The 22,379-nt window shown below is 37.8% G+C and overlaps 1 pseudogene; it reads left to right on the top strand.

Annotated features, from left to right (window-relative positions):
* The first annotated feature begins 1,937 nt into the window (after positions 1–1,937).
* The window catches only part of LOC120519992, a 29,592-nt pseudogene continuing 9,150 nt past the window's right edge, over positions 1,938–22,379 (top strand).

The following is a 22,379-nucleotide window of genomic DNA, read 5'->3' as shown; positions in this document are numbered from 1 at the left end:
TTCTTCAACCACCATACGTTTATTATTTACACTATTTGGAATATTATGGTCACTCAGACCCAGTTCCGTGCACAAAACACCCCCAACACACAGTCCTGGCCTCACAAACTTTTCCGGGCCTTGTCCTTCTTCCACCCAACTCCAGCCTCGAATGAAGGGAGACGCCCTTTATTCTCTCCTGATGAGCTCCAGGTGGCTCCCGCATTCCCTCATTGGCCACGCCCAGCATGGCGGAAGTGCCGGCTGTTCTCCGGCAGCTCTCTGGGTGTCCTTCCTAATCTTCCCCAGCACTTCCTGGTGTGGCGTAAGTGCTGAGGGAACAGGTTCCGAGGCATTGGGGCGCTCCTGGCGGTGACCCCGGGCCCCTGCAGGGTGGGGCTTCCATGCCCTTAACCCGTGGCCCCCAAAGCAACCAGGAAGGTGGCCCCCATGTGATCCAGGGTGGGCGACACCCACATCCGTCCCTCAAGGCGCCCGCCGGGTCGTGTCCCTGGATCCTGACAATATATATATATATATATATATATTGTGGACTTGACTCCGACAGACAGAGGACATGTTGTTAATCCTCACCACATGTTTATTTACAATATTTACAATATTAATAATGGTCACTCAGACCCAGTCAGTGCACAACACCCCAAATACTCAGTCCTGGCCACACAAATGCCTCTCTTCGGGCCGCCTCCACACCTCTCCTGTGCTTTGTCCTTCGGCCCGACTCCAGCCCTGAATGAATGGAGATGGCCCCTTTATCCAGTTCCTGGATGAGCACCAGGTGTTCCCGGCATTGCTCCCTTGGCCACGCCCCAGCGTGGCGGAAGTGCCGGCTGTCCTCCCGCAGCTCTCCGGGTGTCGTCCTAAATCTCCCCAGCACTTCCTGGTGTGGTGGAAGTGCTGGGGCAACAGGTCCCAAGGTATTGGGCGCTCCTGGCAGTGACCATGGGCCCCTACAGGGTGGAGCTTCCATGCCCTGAACCCGCGTGGCCCCCAAAGCAACCAGGAAGGCAGCCCCCACGGATCCCAGATGGGCACATGCCCACTTCCGGTCTTTCAATGCCCCAGGGGTCATCGCCCCTGGCATCCATGACAATATATGTATATATTTAATGAGATTCTGTAAAAAGCCAAATTTTCCCCTAAGGACAAATAAAGTTGTATCTCACTATGTATCTATCTATCTCAAATCAGTAAGTTTCACTTTAAAATAAAAGTAAAAATCTTGAGCCGATGCCGTTGACATTCTTTTTTTTCATGACTGTTTTCTGCCTTTCCAAGCTTAGAAGACACTTCTTGGCTACCTATGGTTTTATTTATATCCAAAGATTAAATAAGAAAATAGCCTGTCCAACTGCTAAAGCCACTACAGTACTGAAACAATTAGAAAAAGTTGTGTACACCAATTGGGATTTGGTGAAGTCCCTGGATCTCTGGAGCATTCCCATAGATTGGTAGTGTATGGTTTTAAGATGGCATCTGTAATATTTCTCCCATTTTTCAGAAAAAGATGACAAAACAACAAAAGGTTTTCATCACCAAAACAAAAGCAGCCTTAAAACCTACATGTCTTCAGAGTCAGTGTGATCTTAGTCTGACTTTTTGTTAAAACATACCTTCAAACTCAACGCTACATACTTATTTTTGAAATCAGATTGCACATTCAGCGGAAATAATTAAATGAGACTCAAAGGTAAACTTCTGCAGGTATAATGTAATCTCTTCAGCTCTTGGAAAGAAAGCAAAATGTTATAAGAACTGGCAATGAGAAGCCATTGGGAAAAGCATATGCTTCTGGACCAAGAGTTACTTGCCAGATGATAGGTATTATGCATCAGCTGAGCCTATATGTATATTGAGACGTCATTGACTTAAAGCACTGCTGAGATAATTTGAATTTACATAAGTTTGACTGATAACTTTTTAAACATTTATTTCAGGACACGCCATCCTCAATACTGCAATTTAACTGGGAAAAAGTTACATTACCGGTGAAAGTGTTGAAAGTAGAGCAAGGAGGAACAGTAACTGATGTGTCAGATTTGACAGACTGCCAGTCTACTGATGAAGATATATTGAAGGTGAGAAATTTGAAAACTTCACCTTACTCATGCACATATGGATTTAAATTGTGTACTGGTACTTGATTTTGCTCAACTCTTCCCACAATTATGGTGTCAACCCTTAGGAGTAGCGAACAACTAATATATATTTTTCTATATAAGAAATCTATTTGTCATAATGATACATTGTCAGTGTATATGTTATTTTCATTTCGGCTGCTGTAAGAATAGAAATGTACACACCATTCTGTTATGCTCTGGTTTCTAATATGATCCATCACTAGACAATGGTAGCCACTTGTATGATTAATGGTCAACTGATTGATCTGTTTAAAGAAAGAATGTGCATGGGCACTTGGGTTTGCTTAGATTTTAAATTCAATCATTCCATCTCATTTTTGATGTTTTCAATAATCTTTAGTTTATTTTGTACTGGAACTACTGCTTTAGTTACTCAGCTGACATTCTAGCTAAGCCTGCAGACCTCTATCACTGAAGTGTAGGATATCTTTCTTGTGCTAAAGTCAGTACTGCATTTGGTTCTGAACGGAAGTGAGAAGGAGCAACATTAAACATTTAGGAAGTGGACATGGATAAAAAAGAAAATACATCAGTCCCATGTAGTTCACTTGCTCAGTCCTTAAAAATGAAGTTCTTGCATCACAGCAACCATGTAAATTGTCCCCAGTTTCACTTCAAAGAGGCACTGTTAAGAGGTGTACAAGTCTGTCATGATCTTGGGGTTTCTAAGCACAATAGTACCATAAAATACCTCAAAATGCGCACTAATCGGTGGAAAACCATCAAGCCACTAGTAATGAAATGACAAACAAAGCATCTTTATAACTAAAAGATTTATCTCTCTATTATAAAAAAAATCTTGGATGGCTTGGTAGGAGACAATATGTGATCTTCTCAGAAGACAATTTGACGTCCGCGAGAGACACTTTAACATCACGCAGACAAGGCAGTGAAATAAAAGGACAGCTGCTATACAGGCTTTTAAATGATTGACACTCAGCACGACAAGCAGAACACGCAGCTCAGCATGCGTTCCCCCACCCCCTTGAAAATGCCCAGGGGAATGGGAAAGTTGGCCAAGCGAAGCAAGCAGTTTGACAAAAAATGCTCTTCTTAGCAAAAGGCTCCTTGGAGCAAAACAGGCATAGCAGGAGTTGCCTGAAAGACAACCTCCAAAGCAAACAAGTCCCAATTCACAAACCCTAGGATTAAAAAAAAAAATAAAGCACAGAGGTCAAAATCTAGCTAATCAATAAAAAGGAGTAAAAGTCTCCAAAGAACTCACCAACACCAGCACATTCCATGGACTACAAGAGACTGCTGATTCTCCTAGCCTTTATAGGATTGAAGGTAGCCTCTTAACGGTGATAGTCAGGTGGCCCCACCTCTTGGGAACCACCCATGAGACACAAGGAACATAGTAGAAAATACATGGACACATAGAAACTACATAATCAACAATATTAACATGAAGAGAAGAATAAAAAATTAACAAAAAACACATACAAAATTAATTTGAACTGCAATTGAGTGGAACCTAGCTTGAAATGTAACAAACTACAAGATTTGGTTCAGCAATGAATCATTTCTACTAGTAGATAGATAGATAGTATAAAAATATTAACATTTTTTTGAAGAGAACAGGCCACTGACCCCAGCAAACAAGCATTAATATTCACATAATTTGTCCACTAACATTAATCAGGTCAATAATTGTGTTTTGTGTGTGTAATCAAGTGATTTTTACAAGTATCTAAATGAAAAGACCATGGTAATTGCACACATGAGGAGATATAATGATAAGTATAACAAAACACCTTACATAATTTAGTTATACAGTGCCTTTGATAGATAAAAAAGCATTTTGGACAGTGAAATTAGCAGGATCAATATTAACATAGTTAACTCATGTTTAAATATCATGAGTAAGCAGCATTGTTTTATTCTGCCACTTTTACATCCTTATGTAGGTATATTCAATTGCATGGTTCTATTTTATTGCCTACCCAAAGTGGTCTGTTTAGTTCTTGCCTGTTTGGAATGATGCTAAAAGCAAAAACACATTATAAAAATCAAGAACTTTTAAGTGAAATTATGTCTTTGTAAAATTAGGGCTTAAACTAATGATTTCTGTACAATAATTCTAGTCTGACAAGCAAATAATCTTCTACTATGTTATGTGGCACTTGACTCCTCATTTAAAAAAACAACAACAAATCTGCACATAAAATCCGTTGCTGGGAAGATGCCACACATACAATAATCAGCTGCACGCCAGCACAGATTAAAATACTTGCAGGGAACTAAACAGTACTTACTAGGAGACGCTCACGGCATGATTATCAGCTACACCACACATTAAATCAGTTGCTGGGGACACTCTGCTGATTGCCCAATGTTGTGACAGAAAATTAAAGTCATATTATGGACAACAAAGCCAGTATTACTGTCAGAGAAAATTACAGGCATTTTACGGAAATACAAACCAGTATTACTGCAAGAGAAAATTAAAGACACACAATACAGTGACGCATATTACAGCCACATACAAGCCAGTATTACTGTAAGAGAAAATATTACGGACGATCTACTAACAACATACCACCCAAAAAGGACATGTCAAGTAGGACAAAAGACATGGACAATTAAATCCTATATAAGCAACATCTCCTGGAAGAACGGTCAGCTCAACAAGTAAACATCAACAAAATAAAGGCTGAAAGACAATTAAAAATACGAGCAAATAGATCGTTTGAAGAAAAAGAAAATGACCGCCAGAAAAACGCTAAAAGAGAAAGACTCAGAAGAGCAAACCTTAGAAAAAGTTGGCATTTACTTGCCAGAACAAGTATTCAGCCACGGTCAGTTATACTGTATATTGCATTATCAAGAGTTAGAAGTTTTCCAGATGTTGTTGTCAAGGTTGTAGATGGTCCTGATCAAGGCAAACTGTTGCCAAATTCAGACAGAATATTTACAAGAAATGTTGTCTGTAATGAAATTTTATAGAAACATTTCATGAGGTAAAAAAATAGAAAATTTTTCCTAAATATCTTCTTAAGATATTGTGTATTACAGATTGACTAAGACAATATTAATTATACTTACTGTGTTGTCATATACGTTTCTATTTTATTTTTATTATTAATTTACTTTAGGCTTCTTGCAAAAATATTTTTGTCAAAAAAAAATTAAGACAAGAAACAGAATGAGGTCAGGTCCCTTGCCATTTAATATAGACTGGTCCTACTAATGTTTATGCACTATGTTCTAGCCCGTATTGTAACGGGCTTAATGTCTAGTCCATAAATAAAGCTCTTGTATTAAAATTCCATTCTTGCTGTTTACTTTGCATGAAACTAGTCATAAGTTCTTAGTATTTCTGAAAATGTTCTGTTATTCCAAGTACACACAAAGAAAGATATGGCACTGTACATACAAATGTACTGATATATGTCAAGAGTGCAGTGTCCCAATAGGTGTACTTCATTTGTGTATTTTTTGTAACAAATACTAAATCTGTTAATTTATTTTCTGTTAAAATAGTAAATACATGCAACAGAATACCTTCAGTGATATAGAATTAGAAAACGGTACAACTGGAAAAGTATGAAGAGCTGCTTATAAGAGAAACAGCTGGCTCAGATGTTAATTACCACTGCTGGCAAAAGAGTGCTAGCATTAATTAAAGGAAAAGAGAGAAAGGAGAATAAAAGGTATCAATTTATGGAGAGAACTTAGGCTGTCCTTCATTTATCACTCACTAAATGGTAGGAAATCTGTAGTAAGTGGAATAAAAATGAAAAGTACAAATCTTAAAATACTATAATACACTGGGCAATATTGAGATTAACGATGCCACCAGCACTGAGAAGTCAAATGTTTCGAGCAAAATGGAGAGCAGAGCCCACAGTACAGCACTTCGGGTAGCTTTATTTAATGCACACTTCTTGGAGCTCTTGTTTGCAATTTAAAAGTCCAAGAATGAGTGAATCATGACTCAATTAATGGTGGTAATGTGGTAATAGAATGGCTCACAGGGAGGGCCTTTAGTGAAATAACTCTTTAAATGTCCTTGTTATCATCAATACTGGAATCTCGTTATAAAAGCAATTAACTGTGGTACAGCCAGAAATGTTAGTCTAAACATGCACTTGCAAGTGGTGATGTGTGTATAACCATAAATCGCCAGAAATAGACACTTTTTTCATGTATATAACAATATGATATGTATTTCCTTTATTGGTACATCATTGCCAATTCCAAGCAGATTCACTTTTTGAGTCATAAATGCCATTGAGCAGCTTCTGCACTGTTTTTTTTTGTATCTTGTTTGATTTGATGCCCATGCAGTTTGTTGACCCAATGGTCTTTGCCTTTTTACTGCTTTCACATGATTAGTCCTGTATATATTCATCTCTATAACATTTTTGTACTCAACAAGTAAAGAGCTTTGAAAGAATATGGTTACCATGTAAGGCACAATACAGTAGATATTGAGATGTTAGTCAAGAGATGTGTAGCTTGTAGAAACAGTGAGCCTCGTAATTACCATAAACTAAAAATCTTTAGGGGATTTTCTTTGAGATAAGTTAAGACCCATTTATACATTGTTGGTTTGAATGATGTAAATTTTGTCAGTAGTCATGTCATACAGATGTGTCTGCACTTGCATACTCAAAGATTTTGTGTTTGTGTGGCCTTGTGTACATTGACTGTGACTTCACTATACAACAAAACATGGAATTGTTCAAAGAGAAGGCCAGTGCGCATGTGTGGAATGATTCTGCATCAGTGCAGTGTTGTATACACATAATTGTTGTACTATGAAGGGAACAAGATGCGTATCCTGTTTGTGACCACATCCGCAGTTGTCTGTGTCTGCTCAGTTTTAGAGTATAAATCTTTGTTTAGTAGAGATGTGAGAGTAAATGTGCCATGTAAGAACAGTAAAGCTTTACTTTATAAATGAAAACTAAAAATATATTAATAGCAAAAGCAAAAAAGTACAAGAGAACATTGTATCATTCATTGTTGTTGCATTTATTTTCAGTTAAATATTGATGTGATACCTTCACAAAATAGTTTCTTTTTCAAACAGTAAATTCAATAAAATAAAGAGAATTGCTTTTCTCAGGTTTAGACTGGGGGTCCCATAAATAAAAAAATATTGAACATACTAATTTGTCATTCCAAAAATAAATAGATAAAATATAATAATAATTAATAAAACTAGCAAAGATTTGGTCAAATCTGACACATGTCTCCATTATAAAAAAATCTTGGAGGGAGACGAGACATGATCTTCTCGGAAGACACTTTGAAGTCCGCGAGACTACTTGCATAATATGCCCTATTTTACAAACAAATTCTAAGAGACACTTTAACGTCCCAGAGACAAAGAAGTGAGATAAAAGGACAGCTGCTGTACAGGCTTTAAACAATCATCGCGGCCGACAAGCAGATCACGCAGCACGCCACAAGCAGCAGCAGCAGCTGTACAGGCTTTAAATGATTGTCACGCAGTGGGGGGATAACTCATTCACTACAGCTTTATTACTGGCAAATATCAAGAAATAAAAAATGAATGAAATGAAAATAAAAATTTCTTTAAATTGTATATTCGGATAATCAAACCCGGGGGTTGGTGAGTTAGCTAACAGGGCCAGAGCCCCTAGTAAACACACAAAAAAATGCCACAAAAAGTAGTGGAGTACTGAATCTGAACAAGATTAGAGAGCAGAAGAACACTAAAATTATGATAGTCTGAAAGGGTCAGAGCTGAACTCTGAAATACCTCATTATATTTGTCAATGTGTTACTCAATTTTACCCACTTTTTCCACCGTCTCACACATAAACTCTTTCTGGATTGCCCCTCATTGTCATCCATGGCCATCAGCTTGTTGCATTTATGTAATCCTGAACATGAGCTGGTTTCAGTGTTTGACTTACTCAGCCAGCCATGACTTTGCCTGAATTACTGTACCGGGTATGTACTAATTGTGAAAAGCTTCCATTCCTGCCAGCATTGGGAGCTTTTCTGGAGTCACTTTGGGGCCCTTAGCAGATTTAACTAGTAATTGTTATCCCCATTTGCTGCTTATTGTCTTTGATTAATGGCATGTAAGATCCCTCAAGACATTTATGACACTGCAAGGGAGCAGGATGACAATGAATTTTATAACTTGTGCAGCCACTGAAAGTGAAGTTGTATTATTTGCATTCCTCCTTTAATCTTCTGCCAAAGTCAGAGCAGTTTTACTCCCTCAGCTTAGCACTTAGGAAGGCAATAACAGCAGAAAGTCAATGGTCTGTAAATTACAATATTGATTAAAAAAAGAATATTGATAGTGGTCTTGTATAACTAGCTAATGTCTTCTGGTAATTCAAAAACTGTGCCAATTTTTCAGAATCACCTGAAATATAGCAAGGTTACCAGGAAATTTCAGGCTAATGGGTTTCTGCAAAGAACCATTAAAATATTAATGTTTAATACAATGTATTATTAATTTAAGATAACTTGCCAGCCACTCTTCTTTTATAAAGGTGAGTGACATGAGGGATGACTGTCCTGTTTGAAATATCACAGGAGAGAACCTGACTTGGAGTGTTATTTCTTTCTCATTAAGCTCATACTTCTCACATTTGCCTTTGGGCTTGATTCTGAGTAGAACACTAACTTGCATAGACCAGTGAACCGTGTCAAGATTTTTTAGGTGAATTTTCTGAAATGCCACTTAATAGCTTATATTTCCAAAACTTTTTAAATTAAATTTGGATGATTTTCTCATTTCCTGAATTCTCACTCTCACAAAACATCAGGTCAACCCAGTTTTATTGTTACTAGACATTCATATCAATACTGTGTGTTCATTTTCTTAACCCGCCTATATCATAACAGGGTGCTAGGAGACTGAAGTTAATCATCATTGCTTACAGCAGGTTAGTAGGCCAAGTCAAGTACACTCATGGCGCACCTGCATTTACTCATAACAGGCACCAATGTAATAAAAATCTTGCCTTTGTCATGACTCTCACTCCTTAGGTAGTAAAACAGAAGCACAAAATGTACCAGGCAAAAAGTAGGCACAGTTTAGAATATAGTATGAGTGGGAGTCAAGCTAAAGTTAGAAAATGGGATGGCCATAGTGTGGTAACTGATGCTCCCTCACAATACAGTTAACGTGCTTCATTCGGTACTCCAAAGAGACACAGTACCAAAGGAGTCCAGTCTTTGTCTCAGGTCACTGGACAGTGTCCATGTCTCAAATCATCTAGCAAGACAGAAGCAACAGGACTCTAAAGACTTGGACCTTCGTCCTTTGCATAGATTATCGGCGACACACCTCCCTTTCCAGTGACCTCTTGGACCCCCCATGCTCTCCCAATCCATCTACTGACTTCATAGGAAGAGTCACCAGAGACATGAATGTCACTACTGAGGTAAGTAAACCTCTAAAAGGATGACACTCTCCCAGAACAGACACACTGCTGATGGCTATGCCTAAGAGGTCATTAAAGGCCTGGATGTTGGTTTTTATCAGGACATTTGCAAGCCCATACTCAGACTCCTTGCTCAGTCTCTTGAGCCCTGATCAGAGCCTTCATTGATTCCACGAAGATCACAGCATCATCAGCAAGTCAGGATCATTAAATTTTTGTTCACCAACAGATGCCTCACAGCCACTGGACCCACGACCCTGCCCAACACCCAGTCCATGCAAGCAGTGAATAGAGCAGGAGTAAGAATACACCCCAGACCCCAGAATCAACCGGGAAAAACGCAGAGGTTCTGCCTCCACTCTGCACAGCACTCACAGTACCAGTGTACAGGCCGGCCATAATATCTAGCAACCTTGAAGGGATCCCCAAAGTCTCAGGATGTCCCACAGGCAACAAATTTAAAGCTTTGCTGCTTTAATGTGGATGATTTCTGTAAGTTTAAAGGCTTTTATTTTCAAGATGGTCCCTGGTGTCTTTTATCTCTATTGTAAAGCACAGAAGCTGGCAGATTGTTTGCTTTTTTTATTAAAAATGCTTTACTTTAGGACATAATTTCAAGTAGTAAATTAATACACACAATGACTGTGATGAAATAACCTTGATTTGAAAAATACCAAACTTATACCTTAAATAAACTCATGAAGACAATATTTAAGCAGCACAGCAGATTGTTTTACAATCAGAAGTAGAAGATACCTCAGCAAAGTGAAATGTGCTAAACCTAGGCTCCACTTGGGTCATTTTGAGCACAATGGTGACCCAGTTAGCTGGTTTTGCAAGGTCGTGTGCAGCATCCATCTCAATAGCACTAGTAAAAAACAGCAATAACTGGTGTTCAGTGGTAAATACAAATAGTATGTGCAATGAGAGAGAATAATACATATTACCACATAACATTGAACCAAGAGATTTGACAGCTGGAAATCCAGGCAGCCATTGTCAACAAGTCCAGACTCACTATTAACTGTAGGACTTTGCTAATAACCAAGAATTTTATCACCATACCATACCATTACATAGACTGACAGATGACATTAGATAGATAGATAGATAGATAGATAGATAGATAGATAGATAGATAGATAGATAGATAGATAGATAGATAGATAGATCTTTATTGTCATTGTCACGACTCAGTGTGAGGCATAAGAGTTGAAAAGACAAGAAGAGAGAAGATACTAACAAACCAATAGTAATAAAAAGTACTTTTACAAAATATACAAATTGCACTGGTTAAATGTACAAATTGCACTGGTGACTTAAGGTCTATATTGCACATTGGGAAAATGATATGGAGCAGTTTTAGTCTGAGTTCAGGGCCATGACTGAATTTAGATAAAAGCTGCTTTTAAGCGTTTATCCTGGTTTTCATTGCTCTGTATCTCTTGCCTGATGGCAAAAGCTGACGAGGTAATGACCGAATATGATGAATCCTGTGAGATGTTTATTGCTTTTGCGCATCAGGAGGTGTAGATTTGTTCCAGAGTGGGAGGGTACAACCAATTGTTCTCTCCGCTGTCCTGACTGACCCTGTGGAGTGCTTTCCTTTCTGACGAAGTGCAGCTGCCATACCACACACACAGTCCGTACGTAAGCACACCTCGATGGAACAGTGAAGACAAGGAGCAGATTTTTGGGGAAATGGTTCTTTCTGAGGATTCTCAGAATATACAGTCTCTGCTGCTCCTTCTGCAGCAGATCCTGGTGTTGGCGCTCCAGGTCAGGTCATCCTCCAGCTCAATGCCCAGAAACCTCATCCATAACTTTAGATCTTGTTGCTATGGTGATTGGGGACACAGTCATAGTGTAGAGGAGTGGGCTGAACACACAGCCTCGCGGCGCCCCGGTATTGAGGCTGAGAGCAGTGGAGGTGTGGGGACCCAGCCTGACCTCTGGGAGTGACCAAACAGGAAGTCCAGTATCCAACTGCAGGTGAGTGATAGAAGTCCCATATCTGCTAGTTTAAACACCAGTCGTGTGGAGGATGGTGTTAAATGCCGAGCTGAAGTCCACAAAGAGCATTGGTGATACTACAGTCACAAAAAGTGCCAGCAAGACATATAGCTGTGGACCTTCTTGAGAACCTAGTACTGTAGTTATGGTTGCATGTGTTCATGGCAACACGCGAATGCAAAAAATAAAACCTTTTCTGGGAAATGTAGCTTTAATTTTACAGTGTTTTTAAGAAGTGTATCTCTTTCATAATTTAAAGTGTGATAGCTAAATCCCATGATCTTTGAATGCCATAAAAAAATGTAGGTCTCAGAGTAGACTTTGTGCTAACAGTGACTGGACTGGAAATAGACACAAGTCCCTGGCCTAACACAGGTCTAGCAGCATGCCACATTCCTGTTACTCTATTATATTGCACCTCTTTTTAGGGCTCTCAAACTGCTTTTTAAGTGAATTCATTAAATGGTGCAAATAAAACACTGATTCATCTAGGCATTTGTGGTATTTTGGTAGATTACATTAATTAGCTTAATATAAAGATGTAGACTGGCATTATTCAAACTAAGTTTGGTCTGTGTTTGCAAAACAAAAGGAGGGGTAATTTGTGAGCAGACCTCAATCTTACTACTGTAGAATGCAGAATCTAGTAAAATAATGTTTCAATGTATTTACAAATATTCTAGCAAATAATTGGCTAAAAATTAAAATAAACAAGAACAGTTGAGAGGAAAAAAAAAGTTTGACAATTATTTTGGAATTTTCTAGACTGCTAGAGTGTCTCCTAAAATATGATCAACTGTAATCTTCATCCAGGTCAAATGACAGATGAAGAAAGTCTGAATAATGAACTACATGGACCTGTATTAGGTATTATTTTTACTAAATATATTATTTAAATATTTAGGTTCAAGGATGGAAAAAGTAAGTGAACTTGTAAAAGGGGTAACTGGATTCAGTTGTTCCAGTCAATGAAATAAAATATATTGTGTATGAGCATGAGATGCTCTACCCTAATAAAAAAACACCCAAACATTTCTGGGTTGCCGCTATTTGTAACAGAGTTTTGCTGAAGTGCAACAAGGCCTGAGCAAAAGAGATTTAAATTAAACTCAGAAGTGAAAGTTTTTAAAACTCATTTTTGGAGACTTGGGCTACAGTCATGTGGACAGCACAAAAATTAAAAAAGTTCAATACAAATGGAGTGGGCATACTGAAAAGATAACTGCAACAGCACATGGTACAACAAATGCCCAGGGTGACACTGAGTCCAACCAGTCTGCAAGAAACCCTGATAAAATTCAACATGTTTTATTAAACAATATGTTCAGTAAGTTTTGATGAAAATTAGTTTTAGAGGCCATTCATGCAGGAGTCTAGAAAATTCCAATGATTTCACTCAACATATTTTCTCAGCTGAAGATAATGAAAATTTTGTGACATAAATCAAAGTGTTAAAGCTGCATTCTACAGCTGGTATAGTGTTGACATTGATGTAATTTTACATCAACACTGGTCTCAGCAGTGTCTGGCCTAGTGTGATGAATGGTGGCCATAAAATCTCAAAAGCAAACCAAGGTGTGACCCCCAGTAAGCCAACTTGTGTACATATTGTAGGTATAAGAACATGCATTTATGTGTTCTTCACACAAAATGGTTTACCTTGAAATGCACCACATAAATGACTGAAGTTATAATGCAGTTTTCTAGTGGCAGAATGAAGAATATATTTTTTATATATGTTTTACAGGTTTCAGATAGATGTGATTTCATCTATGTGAATGGAAAAGAAATGAAAGGAAGAGAAAAAGACGGCAGTGAACTTTACACACGAGGGTATGAGTGCACAGTTGAGATTACAGGTGGGTTCCTCGTCTTCCACTTCAGATTGAGGTGTCTGATACAGAGCTTAGCCAGATCAAAGGCTGGCGGATCCCAATCACTACTAGCAAAAGGTAAGCAATGCCACCTGAGCAAAATTCTGCAATAAGCCACCTAAACTGTGAAATGATAAATAAAGCCATTTTGCAAAGCAGCAAAGTTTAGAGTGGAATTCAGATTACTACCTGGTTAAGCATCATTTTTATAACTTCTCAGGTACATATATGCACTTTTATTGGTATCCAGATATTTGTAACTGAACATAACATAAGATTTTCAAATTTTGTCAATCTAATATAGGGTTACAGAAAGCTGAAGCCTATCCTGACAGCACTGCTCACAAGGCAGGAAACATTCTGTGTCCACTGAAGCACATGCCTATGTCTACACCCACAAGAGTACCTGAAGCAACATTCATGCAGGACATGCAAAACTAGATTAGATTAGATTAGATTCACTTTATTGTCATTACACATGTATAAATACAGGGTAACTAGATTCAGTTTAGCATCTAATCAGAAGTGCAAAAGAGAAGTACAATCAATCAATCAATCAATCAACATTTATTTATATAGCACATATTCATACAAAAAATGTAGCTCAAAGTGCTTTACAAAATGAATAGAAAAAAAGAATAAATAAATAATAATATGTGCATATTATGTACAGTTAAATACTGATATTTACAGTTAAATGCGATATATACAGTTAAATACTATATGTACAGTTAAGAGCACAGTGAAGATGGGAATAGATATATATAAATAGATATACAAATGTTCTAAATGCGGATGGTAAATATACATATTTTACAATATACATTTATGTACCTATACATGTATTTGTATGTACTATAATACTATAAGTACTATATATATATATATATATATATATATATATATATATATATATATATATATATACAGATGTACAACATACAGGTGTGTTATGTATGTACAGTAATACTATGAGTATTGTAATATATACAGATGTACAATATATGATATATGATGTACAATGTACAGGTGTGCTGTGTGTGCAGGTATGTACAGATATGTACAAGGAAGGGAGGAGGAGTAGTGTAGAGGATTAAGTGTGTGGATGTGAAGGTTCAATGGGGGACTGAGTTCAGAAGTGTGACCGCTGTGGGGAAGAAGCTGTTCCTAAACCTGCTGGTTTTAGTTGGAAGGCTCCTGTTACAGATAGAATTATTGATACCAAGATCCACAAGTTTAGTGATCAACTTGGAAGTGATGACTGTATTAAATGCTGAGCTGAAGTCAACAAACAGCAATCTTGCATAGGTGTTCTTATTGTCCAGGTGTGAGAGTACACCGTGAAGCGCAGGGATACAGCATCCTCTGTACTCCTATTGTTACATTAGGAAATGGTGAGGATCCAGTGTGGGGCAGGCATGTCTTGAGGTGTCAAAGCACTTCATAGCTATGGGCGGAGTGCTACAGGGCGGTAGTCATTCAGGCACATTGGTGATGAGTGTTTCGCACTGGCACTATGGAGGTGGTTTTGAGCATGCTGGCACTGCTGCCTGGGCAAGGGACAGGTTGAAAATATCCGTGAAGACCCCTGCCAGCTGTTCAGCACATGCTCTAAGGACACGTCCAGGGATGCCATCAGGGCCAGCAGCCTTATGAGCATTGATGCGCTTAGTGCGCTATGAACCTCCGTGGTGGGTGAGTGTGATGGTATGGCAGTCATCAGAGGGTAGGGTTATGGTGGACTTTTCCTTGTTGTCTTTGTCGCGGCGTAGAAGTCGCTCAGCTCATTGAGGAAGGACATATCCATGGCTGTCTGTGTGGAAGTGCCGCGACTTATACTCAGAAATGGCCTGGATGCCCAGCCACATACGCTGGGGTCAGAGTTGACAAGTGCCCCTCCACCTTCAGTTTGTAGCTAAGCTGGCCTTGTTGATGCCCCTCTTCAGTTCTGCCCTGGAAGTACTGTAGGCCTGTGTGTCACCTGATCTGAAGGCATTGTTACGTGCCATTAGCGAAGCCGCACTTCCCTGTTCATCCATGGTTTCTGATTTGGGTACAATGTGATCCGCTTCTCTGTGGTAACACTGTCAATTGTGGTGCTGATGTGTTCCAGTACTGAGTGTGTAGTAGTCAATGTTTATTTGTGAGTCGAAGGTGGCCTGAGAGGCAAACATGCTCCAGTCTGTGTCCTTAAACCTGTCCTGGGGTGTACAGTCAACCCCGCTGGCCACACTTTGATGGTCTTCACTGTTGGTCTCACACGGTTGATAAGTGATGAGTATTTGGGGTGAGAAACAAAGAAGGTGATCAGACTGTCCCAGGTGGGGAGGGGTGTAGCTGAGTGGGCTCCAACAATGTTAGTGTAAACATGATCCAAGGTTTTATCCCTCTGGTAAGGCAGGAGACATGTTGGTGAAATTAGGTAGCACCGCCTTTAGGTTGGAGTGGTTGAAATCACCTGCTACAATAAATGCAGCCTCAGGGTGAGCAGATTGTTGTTTGCTAATGGCTGCATCGAAGTTCTTTCATAGCAAGCTTAGCATTAGCATCCGTGGGATATATGCAGCTGTTAGTATAGTGGAGGTGAACTCCTCGGCAGATAGAATGGTCTACACTTAACCATGAGATACTCAAGGTCAGCTGAACAGTGTTTTCCAACAATGACAGAGTTTGTACACCAAGCCTTGTTAATATAAATGCACAATCCTCCCCTTTGTCTTACCGAATCATCAGCTGTTCTGTCCAAATCGGAGAATGTGGCCTCGACTAGCTCTATAGCATCGTTAGGTATACCGCTGTGTAGCCATGTTTCTGGAATATCATGATGTTACAGTCCAGTATTCTCCCTATTGTCGGTGATCCAAAGTCGCAACTCATCCATTTTATTCGCCAGGGACCGTACATTAGCAAGGAAAATACTGGGTAAGGATAGCTGATGTGGTGTTAGCCTTAGCTTAGCTGTTAGTCCCCCTAAGAAGTGCATTTAGACAAAAGCCATGAAGGACTTCTTTACACAAAGTGTTGTGAGAATCTGGAACCTATTACACTATAACCAGGTAGTTCAAGCTAAAATTTATACAACTTTTATCATATGAAAGACATGTTTAACCAAATTAGCCATGAACTATAGTTTCTTTGTTTGTATTATTTATTTTTTTAACACAAAACAAATCAAGTAGTTGCTACAAGTATCACTTCATGACATATTAAAATAAATACAACAACGATATACATTAAACATGATGTAAATATCACACTCTGTGTACTACAGTTTATATTCTTAAAACAATTCTTAACTATTAAATAATAAATATTAAAAACAATTATTAGTGTTATGGTCCTTGTGAGAAAAACTGCACATAGACTGAAACTTGCAACATAAAGTTCCAAAGTCTCCTTCCATTATTTCGATATAAGGCTGAAAATTTACATACACATAATAAGAGTCCTCTGTAGAGACATCAGAGTCAATGACTTTAGTAATTTGATCTATTCATGACATTTGAAATAAGAGCAGACTCAGATTTCTGTTTTTAAGGTACTGTTTTCTATTCATATACATTACTGACAGAACAGAGTCATCTTTCCAGATTTTATTGAAACTTAAGCTGTTCAAGTCCAATGAATAACCTAAAGTGTTACAAAGCTAAGTGGTAAACTGCCTTAAAAACATTTTTGGTTACTAAAATTTGCAAAAAAATCAAATTTTCAAAGCTACATAAAATAGTCTTTGAGTTAATAATTTTCATCTTTTCCCACTGTCTGTTTAAAGCAGTATGTAAACAAACTGTGTTACTACACCCTCTGAAGCATTACTTAGGCAATATTGCATTGTTTTGTGCTATTACATTGGTGAGAAAAAGGCCAATTAAGAAAGGATGACAGTCAAACCATTATAACCTTTAAAAGTATAAACCTTTCCTTTAGAGAAATTACAGAGAAAGCCAAATTGTCAGGAAGCACAGTTTCCTGCACAATCAAAAGGAACATGGAGGGGGAAAAAAGGAATTTTTGATGGTGTCTTCCCAGCCCTGTACAGTGCTTTATAACTATGAGACTCAGGAAGGTGTCATACCAGAATATTATGCTGCCCACAAAAATGGATTCCACTGTCCACTTGTAGAAGTTCATGAGAACAATGTCAAGAAGTAAAGGCAATGGTGGGTCTTCTTGACAACAGCCAAAATATATTGTGCCCACATCAGTTCATAAGTGATAGTTTTTCCAAGAAATGTAAAGCCTCTCCACAGCATCCCCTCCAATGCAGATGGGAGCATGTTCTACCTTTTGCCTCCAAAATTATGTGACCATTTTGTTGGTATTGCTAATATTAAAGGTGAGATTGTTGTCCTGGAACCACAGAATTAGCAGGTAGACCTCTTCTTAATAAGCCATCTCCTCATTTTAGTGATCAGGTCTATGATAGTTGGAATGGGGTCTGCCCTCACAGTCAGAAATGAACAAACAGATGCTGTGGAGTGCCTGTGTCAGCATGGAGGTGAGCCGTAATGTTGGCCATCCACACCTTCTGAGGTCTGCCTGTTTTGAAGACCACAATCCAGGTGTACAGGGTGGCACCGAGTCCTTAACTGTGGAGTTTGGCTGTCAGCTTGACAGCACAAAACTAGGAGCTGCCATACAGTATATAAACAGGACTCTGAATTAATAGTTTATATTATCCAAATTTGCAAGGATGGTATAGAATATGAAGAGTACAGCATTCTCTTTTGACCACTTATGATGATATGCAAACTGGAATATACTGCTTAACGTTTCCCAGCACCAGTCTGCCAAAGCACTTCATCACAGAAGGTGTGCATGCCATTGCTTTGTTATGATTCAGACAGTCAAGTTTTGTTTTCTTAAGCATAGAGAAAATTACTGTCCTTTCAAAGTCAGCAGAAACCCAAAATTCTCTCAGCAAGATACCCTGTATTAAAAAAATGAACCCTTCAATACCTTCTAAGATGAACTGACGAACTCTGATATAAAAGGCTTAAATCTTGTATACCTTTGCACACAAAGGTGAATAAACAGTGCAATACATTGTCAGACATTTACCAGCTTTCTTTTACGGATAAGATTATTATATATTTTTCTAAGCTTAGGACATGTACAAATAAAGATTGAACATGAGTAAGTTCCATTTTCAATGTTATTAGATCATTACATCTGGGCCAACTGAAATCAGGCCACATTAGATGTAAAATGTCAGAATGGTAAATAACTAATAGGGATTACAGGAGGAAATTAAAAAACAGTTTACCTGTATGAATCAACCCAGAACAAGAAAGAGATTCACGGCAGTATAAACAAAAACAATGATTATGGTTCCAAATTTTAGTAAGCAAAATGCTGCACTGCAGTATTACATGACTGTCTGGTATAATTGACATTTCCTAACCTTTCTGTGTTACCCTGAGAAGTCACTTATTATTTAAATTCCCTTTGTTTCTAATTACGTTACTCCTGAAACTTTACACTCAAGCACAACAGCCCACTTTTGATGGTGAAACTTTCATGAGACAATCTGTAATCATTGCTAGCCAGTAACATGGCATGAAGTTAATATGATCCCATGTCATAAAAGTATTTATAAAGCATTTATGACACTTTGACCCTATGCAACAAAGCTACCAATATGATTATGATTCAGCCTTTGCAAAATGCAGATCTAGCCACTTCACTAGGTATATGTAATACCCATTAGGATGGTGATTGCAGCATAATTTGTTAGTAAGTTTTCAGTGCCATTACAAGTCATAAAATTCAATTTGATATTCACAATACATAAAGTAATTTGTTCTTTTAAATAACAGCTGGGAGCCTTGGCATTTGGGTACACCTGGCACCCATAGTTTTAACTTACCTTAACTTCTGGCATTACTTGGATGTCTTTGATAAATATATTTTACTTTGTATATTGATTCTTTATTATGACATGCAGGAATACTCAACAGCTGATAGTATACTACATTAAAAAACTCATTACACTAAATTTTTAGAACATACATTGTGTTGACATAACATATTTTGGTACAGTTATGTCCAAATAAGAGTGTGCTACAGTTAGTGTAATAGATAATTTATAATTTGATGTTGTTAGGCAATGAAATTAGGATGCCCCGTGCAGTACTGTAGTAAAATAATTTGATTGTATATATATTTAAAATATACTAAATTATATTATAATATAAAAAACAGGAATAAGACAGTACTAGGGATGGATGTTGCGTTTTCTACAATTAACCACAATGAAATTACAATTGTTTTTCCACTGCTTCATATTTTAATTATCACTATAACCAAATAACGTAATTACGCATGCGTAGAATGGAAATTGGGTACCGCTGCTATGCAGCAAATTTAAATAATACAATTCTTTATTCATTGCTTTAGTGGTCGGTGACCTAGCAAGTGATTCGATTGCATATGTATAATCATGTTGTTTGTGTTCCATTTGTGTCCGCAATGTTTAGTGAGCTAGGTGATTCAGCTAGTATATTTTGTTCATTCAAAGTACTAGTCTAGTACAAGTCTTGATATCGTCCCATCCCAGATAGTACTCTTGCCTAAACTGACATCTACTATAATAGGTTTCCTGAGACTATAATGTTTATTTGGATTCAACTCAAATATAAAAAAAGCAATAGTTGATGACAATATTTAAACATAAACAAAATTATGCCACTTTCAAATTTGATTCTGACATTTTAGGAGATTTTTGGGCCTCTTACCTCAGCAATGACTTAAATACCAAGTATTTGAAGTATTTGCTAATTCTGTTGAAACTGTATTTAAAGCTTTAATGTCAACCCATTTTATAACCCAACCATCCAGGATCACATTCAAACAGTGTCTTTCTTGGCAGCACTAGTAAAGGGTGCACACTATCCGAGGGCATCAATCCCTGAATTGGAAGTATCAAGTAGTTTTCAGATCCTTTCAGAGGTGGACGGTGTCTCTGAAGAGTCTGAGTGATAGGCAGGCATGAAGAGCCCCAACAGTCCAAGACACAATTATTCGAGTCTAAGAGTGTTTAAACTAAGGAATCGTGGGGTCAGTGGTTGGTGGCAGGGAGCTGAGGACAGGCCAGGTTTAGAACTGTACATGAAGGAACAAACAAAATAAAAATGCATAGTAAATGTAAATTCTAAATGCATGTTTAAAGTAGAATGAGTAAAACCCTAAAAATATTAAGATTGCCTTAATGCCAGAAGTATCAAAAAATAAAACAAATGATTTGGAGTTGTATGTAGCAGAGCAGAGCGTAATTAAATTATAGCTATAACAGATGGAGATGAGTATAACATAAAGGGACACGCATTTTAGGAAGGATAGAATGGAACAGAAAGGAGGTAGGGTTGCTACTTATGCCAGAGAGAATTTAAATGCAAGTATTGTTCAGTTGGACGATGAGCCCAACCTTAATTAGGCCATGTGGCTTCTTCTGGAAAACATTAGGGAAAGAGGCCTTATTTTAGGAGTATGTTATAGACTGCCCAATGCAGACAGTAACTTCAAGCACATCTTTTAGTGATATTAAAAAGGCAATACAGGGAATGTTATAGTCATGGGGACTTTAACTACCCATAAATTAATTAGATAACCTTGCAAATAGTGGAGCACAACAGCATACGTTTTTGAAGTAATTAGTGACTGATTTTAACACAGTATACTAAAACCAGTGGGGAAAACATGTCTGGATTTAGTATTTTCTAATAATCAGAATAGAATTATGGGTGCAGAGGTGACTCAACCATTAGGGTCAAGTAACCATAATATAATAGAGCTCTCAGTATTTTGTAAGAGTGCAGATGCAAAGACTAAAACTGTTAAGTTTAACCTTGGTAGGGCAAATTTTGAGCAGAAGCAACAATGTCTAAGGTGGATAGACTGGATAAGCTTTTAAGTGTGGAGACAGTTGAGGAAAAGTGGAATAGGTTTAAAAATGTTTTAAATACAATACAGGACAGGTACATACCTAAATTTGGATTTAGTAAAAAATTAAAAAAAACAATCCGTAGTGGTTTTAATAAAGAGTTGAAAAAGAAGCTGCAAAGGTAAAAGACCAGTATATAGGCATATAAGATTAGTAACTCCAATGGGAATTGTAAGGCACATGAGAACATGAGGCCAACCATTCAGAAGGATATTAGAGAGCCTAAAAGGCAGTTAGAGAGAAACATAGCAGATAAGGTGAACGACGACACAAAGAGATAGTAAAAGAACAGTCAAGGTGGAGGTGAAGTGCATCAGGAATCGTAAAGAAGAAAATACAGACAATGAAATTGCAGATGCTCTAAACTTACATTTTTATGAAGTCAAAAAGCTCCACATACAGTAGGTAGTACCCTATTCTGAGATTCAAAACTAGGAGTTGTAGAAGCAACAGTGCTAGCCAGTATGCCCTTTCTACGTGCATTTTTAATAATGCCCTACTTGAAGTGATTGTATAGAGTGTAAGATTATAACTGGAAGTGTGCTTTATAAGAATAACTACATATATGATTATTATATCTAATGATTATTTTAAATAAATTATTCCTCTAAAGATCCTAAACATTCATAATATAAATGTTAAAATATGAATAAATAAATAGTGGCCCAGCTGGCACTGGAGGATAGCAAACAAAACTCCTGAGAAAATGTAATCCTCCAAACATGTTTGAATGTAGTATGGTACAAGCCAATGCTGATGATTTTGGCCGAATGTAACAAGGGTCTGACATTGGACCTGTTGATGGTCATGACACATTCATTCTGCAGCCCAATTCTAAAGTTTGAGTAGACATTATTATCCGTCAGAAATTTGTTTGCAGCTGAGATATACAAAAACACAAACATTTCACAGGCTCAATAACAAAAAAATAAAACAAGAATTTATAAACATTTTATAATCCCAATACACACACACATGATTCTCAGAGATTAAGAAGTAAATAAATAGTAAATTCTGATGGTAT

The sequence above is a fragment of the Polypterus senegalus genome, unplaced genomic scaffold (assembly GCF_016835505.1).
Source record: "Polypterus senegalus isolate Bchr_013 unplaced genomic scaffold, ASM1683550v1 scaffold_2526, whole genome shotgun sequence".
NCBI classification, from domain to species: domain Eukaryota; kingdom Metazoa; phylum Chordata; class Cladistia; order Polypteriformes; family Polypteridae; genus Polypterus; species Polypterus senegalus.
This window is presented reverse-complemented; position numbering and strand designations above follow the sequence as displayed.